This window comes from Trachymyrmex cornetzi, unplaced genomic scaffold (genome assembly GCF_001594075.2).
Source record: "Trachymyrmex cornetzi isolate Tcor2-1 unplaced genomic scaffold, Tcor1.1 scaffold127, whole genome shotgun sequence".
Lineage (NCBI taxonomy): Eukaryota > Metazoa > Arthropoda > Insecta > Hymenoptera > Formicidae > Trachymyrmex > Trachymyrmex cornetzi.
The window spans coordinates 1660610-1673322 of NW_017295839.1; positions in this window are offsets into that span (position 1 = coordinate 1660610).

Sequence of the window (12713 nt, forward strand, 5' to 3'; positions counted from 1 at the left end):
AAGTACCAATACGATCAAGGCTAGATCTTAGAGATGATTTTCTAATAATATTTTTTAATGTAAATTCTAAAAATTTGTCATATATATATAAACTGTGCACCGATTACGTCGTATCAAAATTGAAATGCAATCATATAAACTGAAGCTGAAATAATATCACAATTAAATAATATCACAATTAAATTGATGTCGATTTAATTGTAATATTATTGATACTATTTGTGCAAAAAATATTCCAATCAGGATTTGGCTATATTGGCTCTTGCCTTACTTATTTAATCTGTTCATATAACAGTCTAGATTATCTTATTATTAAATTATAATTACGAAATATTGGTATTCATTTTTTACCACGTTCTTTTTCTTTGTTGTTGATTAAGTCATTAATATTAGAGCTATAATAGCTTTCGTTACCTCAAGAATAATGATTCTTAATTACATCGCGATTCAAAAATTATGGCGTTTGTCTTGACAAAACCAATTTTTGCGCGATATCCTCGGGCGGACCTCGAGATGGCAGGCCAAAATTTATCGCGACAGGACTGATCGATGGAATGCAACGAAGCACCTCCGCACAGAATGTCCGCTTCAACCACGGGTCCGGTGCGAATGCGGCGCGTCCTTGAAACCAAGGATCCCGAGCCATTAATTCCGCGGAGGATGTTCCGCGGGAGAGAACATTCGTCCTCGCGAAACTCAGCTGTTTCTTACGGAACGTGCGAGCATGTTGGAAAGTATGCGTAGATACACGTTCCCGACTATCTTGAGTGAATAGTGCCAGCCACTACGTCGCCTCATAGTTTGTTACTCTGAAAGATCTCTCCCATCGTCGTAAAATCTACGAGGAAAGCCGCGACGTCCGTCCGTTAGATCTTAAATTTACGCGCGACTCGGCACACACAAAGAATGTTTATTAAACTCTATTTTATATGTATGTGCTGAAACAAAACATACAAAATAAGAGAGAAACAGTTTTTCTTCGAAATATTTAAATTTCTAGAACGCAATCAATTTCTTCAAATCCTGGATTAATCCTCAGTTTCAAGATTCTTCAATAAAATAAAAAAGACGGTTCTCTAATATATTAAATATATATACTGAAATTTTTCAAAAGAATAACGCAAAAATTACTTAAGATTAAGTGCAAGAGATAAAATTTTTCTTTATATAAATATTTTTTAATTTATTATTTCAGTTTTTTTTTTTGTTATATATTTATACTATTATAATTTTGTGAAATTATATGAAAATTGTTATGTATTAAAACATGTATTTCGTAACACCGTGTCATTGTCTTCCATGACGAGTCATAATCCACGGGACTCGCAAAATCGATAATCGACGAGCAGGAAGAAGCTCGTGCATACATCGCAGCCATACGGCATGCTCGCCGCATGCCAACAAGATTACCCTATTATTACTTCATCTAGTCCAGGATGGTGTTAGCCCGTGGCTTTCCGTGCTTTGGGTACGTTAAGATAATCAGCTATTTACCGCGCAGGTTGTTCAACCCTTCTGCTAAGAACAGAGCGTGGTTCTTTACACGCCTACGCTATAGCGATTGTAAATATTCACTTAAACGGAAACCCATGGTAGTTGAGTGTTAATCTCAATAATTCTTTAGAGCTATCGGGAAACTTCTTTTTGCCTTTTTACTTAAATCATTCCAGATACAAGAATGTTAAGTGAATAACATTTTTTTTGGAAAACTTTTTAGGAAAAAGGTTTAAAGTAATTAGCTAAAGAATAAATTCTTGATTCATTGTATAAACGAGACGTTCAGATAATAATTGGAATATCTCGGTCGAACGATAATAATTGGCATTGTACAACTCTTTTTCTGGAAGTCGGCGGCGTTGCGTGTCACAAGAGAGTCCGGCGGCGTCTTTGCGGCACATCGCGCGTTTCAACTTTAATTCGTCGAGGGAAATACCACAAGCGCCCGCATGCCTTTCCATTAATCTCAATTACGGCGCAATTAAAAGCAGTTAACGAAAGTGGGGTCATGAACCGGCGACGTGCCCACCTCCGTAACCGGGTTCTTTCGTTCTTGCTTTCATAAGTGCTTTACGCACGTTATTTATAATTAAGAATATATTTCAAAGAAATTTATAAAAAATGAATTATTTTAATGTTAGTTCAGACATTTCAGCATGTATATATATCATGTGTGTAAAATTGCGAAAAACAAGTATAACATATTTTTTAGGGATAATTTTATAAGTATACGATAAGAAATAATTTAAATGATAATTGTGTTAATAATTTTATGACTCTAAGATAAAAAAATTAATGTAATGTGTTATTTTGTTCCTAATTATTGAACACAAAAATGATAACACATTATATTTATTTCTTACCTTCTAAAATTATCCTTAAAAAATACGTTATAAATTATTCTTTGCAATTTTACACGCATGATATACATAGTGAAAACAAAAAGTACTTGTATAAAGAAATTTGTTATGAAAAAAAGTCTTATTTGTAGAAAATAAACATTAATTAGCAATTTTATACAATGAATATATTCTGTTCTAATATAAACAAACGAGCTTTGCATGTATTCCTGATTTTAGAAGCTCAATTTCTCGTCTGTATGAATACTTTTTGAGTTCAAACAATACAATTTTTAATTTTCGCTTATTTTTCAGATGATATATTTTGTATAATTAATATACATCTTTTTGGTACATATAATTTTAAGAAACATACAGTCTATTTTATTCTTTATGAATAAATTGTTAATTATCCAACAAGAAATGATCATCAATTAAACGTCGAATCGACATCAAATTGATGTTGAAATCATTGTATTTATATTGATTTGACATCCATTCGATGACTCATTTCTCGCTGGATAATATTTACTTTTTATATAGTTTTTTAAAAAAATATTTTGTCTGTACGAATACTTTTTCGCTCACTGTATATGCTTACTAAAATGTTTTAACTGAACTAGTTATAGAAATGTTTATTATTCATTCTAATAAATAGTAAAGAATAGAGCTCACAATTCGTGGAATTAGGGATTGATGTTTCGAAACGTCGTGTAGATCATGGACAATACTTTCTGAGTCGCGAGTTATGATATATGTGTTTTCGTGTTCGAATTCATCAAGCCGCATTAGAGGGACCCGGAATATCTCGGCATCGTCGATTTCATTTGCATTCCTTTTCTCACCAAGGCCGCATCGGGCCCATGGGACCCATAGCTCCGGGGGTTCCCGCTCGGTTGTTTCACCGCGCGCGCCTCTCGTCTATGGCTTTCGTTCTCGCGCGAGGCGGTGCGTATTAAAGGTCCACCTCGATAATAATGACAAACGTTCGTCCTCGCGGCGAGAATTATTCGTTTCGCGATCGTCCCGTCGAGGGCCTCCACGGAAATGCGGGCGTTAAATCAACGACTGGCACGAACTTAACTTACCTCGTTATCGCCCTTACGTTCTACGCACTGTGCGACACGTAAGATTTACTTAACAATGATGACAATGTTTCCGAAAGGCAAGTGCGAGGATCGTTATTCACCAAAAATAATCAGTGTTCAGTAATCCATACAGACTCGTTACAATATTAATCTTTAAATTAAGACATTATGCATTAGAATTAAAAACCAATATTAATGTAAAATTAAAGTTTAAAAAAATATATATTGTAATATAGAAATTTTTCATATAAAATTGTTTTATAGAAAATATAATACAAAAGATTATTTAAATTTTAGGGAGTTTTTAATTTAGAATTCTTTATAAATTTCATTCTGTAATTAGTTATTAATTAACGTTTTAATAATTAATAAATGAACGTAGGAAAAATGAATCCTCTTCTTCTGTGAATACACCAATTCTTGTTAGTTTATATACTGTTACTCGACAAAGGTCAATTTTTCTTGCAGTGACAAATGCAAGCCAGGTCCCTACCTGATTTGCATCATTTAATTCTTTTTGGTTCCTATCAAAAAGAACCATTTAGAAACGATCTTCTAGCAAAAGGAAATAAATACCTTTGTGATATTCCCAAAAGGACGTTCTTAAAGGTCTTTTTGTGACCTGTTTCGGTTTGTATGAAAAATTCAACGGTTTTCTTGCGCACTAGAATTTCTCTGAAGAGATAGAAGTGGAAGTGGTCCGATATTCTTAAACCTTGCGGTGTTTTCAATAACAATAATACTTATAAAATACTCGCATATATTACAAAAAGAAAATAAAGTTTTCATTTCTAAACTACAGAAATGGATTTAATGGAACATAAATATTCCTACAAAATCTATTATTAATATAAAATGAATGATTACAGCTAATTTTATTTAGTAAAATATATTCTAACGGATTTTTCTAACACGTTTCCAAGTTGTATTCTTAGTAATAACACATTGCGATTTGTTCTCTATCATATTCTGCGTGGCGTCGGGTTTCGATACCACGAACAAATAATGAAATTCAAGATGTTCCAGCCCAATGCGCGTTGCATCGGAAATCCCTCATTGTTACTGTGACGCGCATGTTCGATGGTTGTGTGTATCCTTTCGCCCTTTCGTTTAGAAGATCGGATATCCAACCGGTTCGCACGTAAAACGATTCCTTTTATTTCAATTTTTCATCGCTCGTCTTGTCGTTCTCGTTCTTCTTATGCTAATACTGAAGAGTAAACACTGATAAACTGTCATGACAAATGACATAAAATTCTAATTAACATTAACTAACGTTTGTCATTTTACCTAAGTAGACAGATATTTTTTAAGCGTAACATTTCTAATTTATTCATGAAAAAATTTATCTTTAATCAACCAAGTGTTTGTAACGAATCTAATTAGCTTTGCCATTAAACTATTTCTTGATTCATTGACAGTTACTCTAATTACGTCGATGAGTCAAGTGTGATACGCGTTATGAGATATTTTACTGCGAATGCCGCAACACATTGCATCTTATCAATGGTTTATCAGCATAAACAAAAGCTGTATGTATTACAATACCGGCGCGCGGCGCTTCAGCTCATTTCAAGATAATTGATAACACGTAAGTAGTACCGTGGGACAGCTTGCGGCTGCAGCTTCAAACGCGGTTTGAAAATCACGATTGTTTTTCACATTACAAAGCACCACGTAATCTTGCGTTTATTACCTTTCTTATTATTTATTATTTTTTTTAAATAATACTTTACCTCGTTATTTTAACGTTACTTTAACTGAACGTTACTTTACACACAGAAAAATACATACGCAAGTAGTAAATACTTGTTTCAAGTATTTCAATGGTTCATATATCCGCAAATCTACCGTTCATCGCAAGCATAAAATTTATTCAAAATATATTTTGGATAGAAAATATTCTTTGTTAGAAATAACCGTTATTTAAAAGGAAGAAAATAAATTGAGTAATCACTCTACTTATTATTAGCAATAGAACGATATTCTTCTGTATGTATTTTTCACTTGTTATTACCGTGAAAATTCGAACTATTTTAAAATAATTGTTGACGTCTCTCTCTCTCTCTCTCTCTCTCTCTCTCTCTCTCTCTCTCTCTCATCGATATGAAAGAATTATCTTGAAAATATCCTGAAAATATCAGACGTTCTTTCAATAATAGATTTTCTGATTTGAAATAGATTCTTTGGAGACTTTGGGGATCAACGGGACAAAAATCCGATGCCTTTTAAAAGTTTGGAGACCGTCTCCGAACTTTTGCATCGTTAATCAAAATTAATCTTCAAAGAGTCGACTTTAAGTTAGAAAGTCTGAAAGAATATTCGATATTTTTTGGGATAATCTATATAAAGCGCAGCGGGACGGATAGTGATTTCCGTCTGAGAAAAGGCTCAGCGAAAAGACATCGAACCGGTCCGCAAATATTTTCCACGTGGTAGTTAACGTCTCCTCTTTGCGGGCATAAACTCGTTGGCTTGCGCATATGTCCGCATGCGTGGTGCAGCATCTATACGAGCGTTCGGTTCGTCTGGGTATGTTAGAGAAACTAGGTAGCCTTGAAGGGGACCTCCGTTTTCTGCCCGCGAATTCTAACCATCTGCGTGTCTCATCGCTTTTATTTAAGAGGCGATGGGCGACGTCATTAATTTGCATAGCCGGCGCGCCTATCGCGGTGACCTTGTTTGCTGTGTCATCGTTTTCGTGCCGGACTTCGAGACGTATGGGGTGGTACGCAAGTTTTAAGGCCTTTCGACAAAACTTACAAACTATTCCTCGATAATATCTTCACATTATTTCTGTAGGAGCACTCATAGCATTTTTACAGCCTTAATAAAAATTAATAATTGCTAAGTACATTGTTATTTAAATGAAACTCCTCTATGAAGAATGGTTATTAATTCGAGGAACATTAATTTCGAATAACATGAACTACTGGGATAAAGAAATAAGAATAGAAATAAGGAATGCGGGTTAATAAGAAATTAGTAATTTATAGTTCACTTAAGTTGTTATAATTAAAAGCACGTCGTAAGTGCCGTGTGCTCGAAATACGTGACTCGCATAAATTTATTAAGTTGTAAAAATAACATTACTCTTTACTATATATATATAAGGAGTGGCTTTTATAAACGCAAGCAACATTGTTTAGATTAAAAAAAAAATTAATTTTGTTGATTGCTTATTCTTGCTCAAAGTATGACATTTTGTTTATTATATTACTTTGAAAATTTTGCGAAACTTTTTAAAATCGCCATGGATCGCTCGATCAATCATATTACATTAATTTTTATTTATTATGGATATTACTTTGAGAATTTAATGGACATTCCCGTTGACGATAACGATTATTATGGCGCGTTTCTCGCCACATATAACCACAAACAACTTCGCGCAGAAAAAGATAGAGATTAGAATGAAAAGACGTCGTAAAGAGAGCCTGAGTAGTCGCGAGATACGATTCCATCATGCTTTTATCTGCCGCACATTCCACGACCGAAATATTTTCATCATAAAAGACTTTTCGCGAAAATCCTCTTTATCTTTAGTACAACTTTTTTAATTAATTACCACTGCATTTTCTTGTTCATTGTTGAATTATTAAATATTGTAATTATATAATTTTTAATACTAATAAAAAAGTTTTCATTTTCACAATTTTTTGTGAATGTTTTAATCAATGCATAATCATATTTGTAAGATAAATAATCTTATATAGTATTTTAATATATTACATCTTTTTAATTATTCTAACATAACATTTTGTTTAATATTTGTTCTAATAATTATTTATCTTCTCTAAAGCATAAAAGAAAAAAGTCTAAGCAGTTTGCATTACTTAGAATTAATATTAAATTGTTCAGATTTGATAACAGGTGCTTTCATAAAGTTATTTGTTTCTCAACTCATTAAAAAATCAAGCAAATAATAATAAAAAAGTAATAAATAAACTTTTTTTTGGACTCTTGCTGTAATTCATCATAAAATAAGTGAACAGCAGAGAAAGAGTAGCAGGAAGCAAAGATGTAAATACTTTATCACCTCGTTACGAGAAATGACTCTCATAGGGTTGGAGTGTTTCGGCGACGGAAAGTGTTTTCCAGGCTTCGTGTTCTTCTTTCATTCGAAATCACGGGATTTCTATTCTTGGAAATATAGTAAACCGCGATGGGCGGAGATCGGGATTGGGTTAACAAACGGCCGAGGGAGAAATTACACGACCCTTGCTGTATATCATTCTATTTTAGCTCGCCTTTAATCTATCCAATCCTTTTTATCAAGTGTAGTCTTTCGTTATGTAAATTGCGCTACGCCGAATTTTCACCATTAATCAACGTGATTGAATACCTCGTTTTGCAAATCGGACCTCCTACTTGCCTTTCTACTCGCATACTTACTCGCCGGCATAGCCGAATCACACGAAGTCGCATGAGTCACGGGCGTCGCGGCGTCGCAACCTTTGCGACGCGACGGTCCTGGCATGGAAATTATTTATTGACGTCCCGTCCAATAAATTATTTCCGGCAGGATGCGCGTCGAGAAACAGCGCGGCGGCAGCGTCGTCCTGCCTTATAAACACGAGGACAATTTCTGCGAGACAAAGTGTCGTGCGGAGCTGTTACCACGACGTGGCATTGTTCGGTCGATTGTGTCAGTTGCAACAAGGCGCTTTCACGGTCGTTACTACCGCTGCGTCAAAAATTTGTCCCGTAGAAATAAAAGGTATTCTCTCGAAGGATTTCCTCGAAGAATACGCTAACTCACCGCTTCGGCTCTTCGCACGGCAAAAACAGTGGGTCGCACTCGACGTTCCTATCTTGCGTATACTTGACCTTCGGGAAAACGTTAAGCTCCTGCGGCGTGATACATCATCGAGACAGACATTTTTGGAGTCTATACTTTAGAAGATCCTGCGTGTATCTATATCTACCAATCTCTATCTGCGCGTTCTGTTCGACAGCTGATATAATATTTAAGTATAGAAACCCTGCGACGCTTTCACGGGATTATCTCTTTTCACGGGAGGAGTAAGCGGATAAAGTATAAGGATATCGTATATCGGAAGTATCGCGTTAAACACGCTTAGATTTTCTGGCCTGTCATCGGATTTTTATATTACGAAATATTTAAGTTTTCAATGATTAAACAAAGAATTTTATTGAATACCAAAATGATTGATTTGCTTATTTTACTTATTATATTTTAATTTTACAACTTTTCAATATATTTGAATTGTATTATTTCTCTCGTAATATTTACGATGGCTAACGTTAAGTATAAGATAACTTTTTTTTTTAAAGCAAATAGAAATATATAATATGATTTTTTAATTATAAAATGAGACATTTTAATAATAATAGCTATGTTTATTTTTACAATCATGTTGTAATTAATAATATAATTTACAGTAATATATAAAATTTCTTGCATAAGTACTCCCTTATAATGATATAATACAATTTCATATAAGCAATTTTATTGTTCAAGAGCACACAAATGGGATTGCACGAAGTCTCTTTTCAAGTGCCGGATGCAAGGTCGGACACTCAAAAAAAGAGCCTTTCTTTCCACTCAGAAGAATCGCTGTAATATGGTGGAAAGAACGACCTAACTATTACCAGCTCGTAAATATTGCATCGTATGGCTGTAAAACGTCTTGCGAACCGAATATATAGGTTCCTTCTGCCATCGCAAGGATTGCGCCTTATATCGTTTGCACGGCGCACATTTCGCGACAGTGTATAAAGCGGCATTTGTCCCGCGGGAATGTATCGCTGCTCATCGATTCGACGTGGGCCGACGGAAGGCGAATTTACAACTTCCTTCCTCAATGCGATTCTAACATCCACAACGAGCATGTGATCTATGATCGAACGAACAGCGAGAAGAAGGCGTGAAACTCTCAACGATTCAATAAAATACAATATTAAAACATAAAGTGTGTGTTCTTATGTTTGTGTGTGTCATTTTAATTCAAGCGTGTTCAACAGAATTACACCGACACAATAGTAATGATACCAAATATTCGTAAAAATCTGCTATCTTCTTTATTGCATTTCATAATAATATTTTTTAAACATTTTGATAATTTAAATGGAAAATTAGATAATTTGAATATCTAAATACTTCAATATTACGCATCGAATTAGAATATTTTAGTGAATATTTATTTCTGTATGTCTCATATACGTTATTTAAAATAAAATATTAATTAAGAACAGCTACGAGCCAAACTAGAACACAATATTATAAATTATCCTACCAAAATTCAATAAATTTCAGATAATAAAAAGAATACGTTATTTGCTTATAAAATATATATATATAAGAAAATACATTAATCGCGAATATCAGTACAAAAATTGCATTCTTTGTGAAAGTTTCAAATTTTATCTGATTCTCGGACCGTTTACTTCAGTCGCGAGAACACGCAAACGCGGCGAGAAGTTGCAGAATGCCTATGCATTAGCTACGTGGCGATAAATCGCGTGGGAATAAGATTCGCGACACTCAAGTACATCGTTTTCTATTGGCGGTCTTCTGCGAAAGGGTTTCTAACTACGCACCTTCGTGGAAAAGTCTCGCGGTGAAAACGATATATTTCTGTTTGCACAGGAGAGATCGTGCTAACGTTAAGAGTCGATAGATCTTTGCAATATGAGGTCGAACAAAATCGACCTCATATGTGCACTTCGAGTATGAACTCATATTTGCAAAAGTAGAGATTCTTCTCATCGATGTACCCAGCGATTCTTCTCAGCGGTGTAATTAAATCAGACAGCTATATTTACCATTGCAAAGATGCAAATTTAACTTGAAATATGATTTGTAATCTTTATTTAAATGCGTGTATAGTTTATTCCGACTTTGCATTTTCTATGAATTTTTATTTACTTTTTAATATTTTTCAATTAAATTGGATTATTCATTAAAGGTTTTTGTTTGATACAATTCAATATTACTAAAGTTCTCCGATCTTATTTCTATTACTTTTTTCTTTCTGTCATTTTTTTGTATACTCGAAAATAGGTATTAGAAAAATAATTTAATTACATTAATTTGAATTGAAAAGAGTAAAAAAAACAGGGATTAAAAACAACTACACACACACACACAATTACTATACACATATTGGAATAAACTACTTTTGCAGTATGCGCTTTGGAAAATTCTGCTGCGGGCAAGTCTCCCACCCCGTGATCGTATCGACAAATAAATCACGACCGTCACACAGAAGGGGTAATAAATCCGATGGGACTTTTTCTAATTATACGGCCTGCTCCGTGCTTGCGAACGGCATTGAAGGCGCCTGCTCAGCGCCGTCCGTTAACAACCGTTCGAATGGCGTATAAAACAAGTCGCCGCGACGTTTTCATTGCGAGCAAAGCGAGGGGGGACGAAAGAGTGTACAGTATACCGGAGGGATGCAAGAGAGAGGAAAGTCACCCTCTACGTGAAGCCTTTAGCCAAATGTATACGGTCGTTACGTTAGTCGAGTGTGTTGACGGGTCTTCAGCTTTCCTTGCGCCGCTCTCTTCTTCTTCTTCTTCTCAATTTCGATTTAAACAAGCCCGAGACGTGGCCGGCTTGGCCGTATTTTTAGTACCGCGAGATCGTTTGGATCTCCTGCTTGTCGACAACGGCATGCGCATGTTCCCGCCGGTGCGATGAGTTAAAGAAATCTGTTGTAACACATGTGATCCTACTGCCTTACGGCTTTCTTATATCCTTTCCCGACGTGACATGATAATTTTTTAATTAAAATCTATTACTCCGTATATAGAAATGAGAATATTTAAGATAATTTTTTCTAATAAACTTTATTTTTAAGTAAGTAATTTTAACTTTCCGTCTGCAATCATATTTTTAATCTGGTCCAAGTTTTTTTTACTGTTTTAGACTTTCAAAAAATGTGGAAAAATTCAATTACTTTTCAACATGGCTGTTATTATTAGTTTTTTAACAAATAGGTTTTTAGCAAGATATTTTCGGAGGGGGAAACGGACTCCTGCACCTTCCTCTTTATTTCGGAAAAATTTGAGAGCGAAATTTTGCTTATGTCACTAAAGATATAGATTGCAAATAGAAGGTTAATTGTCATCTTGTATACATACGTGAAATAGAATAGAATAGTTTAATTCAACTTACATTGTCAAGAAGACTTGGTTTACAATAACAAGCATATCCTTCTATACCTTATAAATTAATGGCTAACTGCAAAAAAAACTAGCGACTAGTAAATCTACTTTATCTCACATACACCGACTTTTCTTATTCTATAATCTATTGTATACATAAAATAATACAACAAAACAAATTCTTTATTCATCATAATTTTTTTATCATAACTCATCATGATCTTTTTACATGCTACATTATTATTATATTTTATTATTAAATATTAGATAAACTTCCTTTTGAGCTATCAATAAACACTCGTAAGGGTTGATGAAAAATATGTTACTTCCGCCTAATACATATTTATTCGCTTTCAGAAAAGCTTATTATCATTAACATGTGGATTTAACGTAAGTAGGTCGCCCTTACTTAAAAACTATGACTCCTCCTCCGTAGAAAAACTTTCTTTATCGTCTCGTTAGTACGTCGTCGTTCGAGATGAGAGGCGATTATTCGGTGCCTCAAGAGCTCGGAGTGCGTGTCGAATCGATCGGCACGGTCGAGTCGAGATCGGAATGACTCGTGAGCCATGACCAACTATTGATGCACTATCGCGTAAACGTTCTCATATTATTCCGCTCTTCCTCTAATGACTGTTTTTCCCTCACGACGTTATGACAGAGCGTATGATGATTAATAACGCGAACGCTGTTGAATAAGGCCGATAAGATTTCTTTTATGCAATCAGCTGCGCAATATAATGGCAATAAAATCCCTAGTAAAAATTTTCTCAAAGTTTTTATACAAATTGAAACATATTTCAAAAATATTAAAAAAGTCTAAATCTTTTCTTAGAATTTTTCGTATATGTCAATTTTTAAATGTTTTAAGATTTCTTATTTTATAATTTCTGAAAAAATACTTAAAAAATACTCTTCCAGATCTCATAAGATTTTACCAAAAATTATCGAATAAGAAATTTTAGAAGTCTTGCAATAGAATATTTCACAATTCATATACGTGAAAAATTTTAGAAAAGATGTAAACTTTTCCGACGCTTTTGAAGAGTATTCCAAATTTGTATTAAAAAAAAACGAAAAATTTTCAAAAAGTTATAAAATTCATTGTAAACACCGAAAAATTCGGAAATTTATATAAAAATTCTGAACAATT